Here is a 231-nt window from a genome sequence, read left to right on the forward strand (position 1 = left end):
ATATATATATATATATATATATATATATATATATATATACTGCAGTAGCACGCTGTACTTAAGCGACAGAAAACCAAAAAAATAAAAAAGAAAAATTTGTATGCGTAAATGTAAAAACAAAAAAAAACAAAGGAGTCTCCTCTTTCTTTTTTTTTTTCTTTTTGTTTCTTTTTTTTTCTTTTTTTCTTTTCTTTTTCTTTTTTTTTTTTTTTTTTTTTTTTTTTTTTTTTT

Source organism: Eimeria mitis, genomic scaffold (assembly GCF_000499745.2).
Source record: "Eimeria mitis Houghton genomic scaffold, Emh_scaff10152, whole genome shotgun sequence".
Classification (NCBI taxonomy): Eukaryota; Apicomplexa; class Conoidasida; order Eucoccidiorida; family Eimeriidae; genus Eimeria; species Eimeria mitis.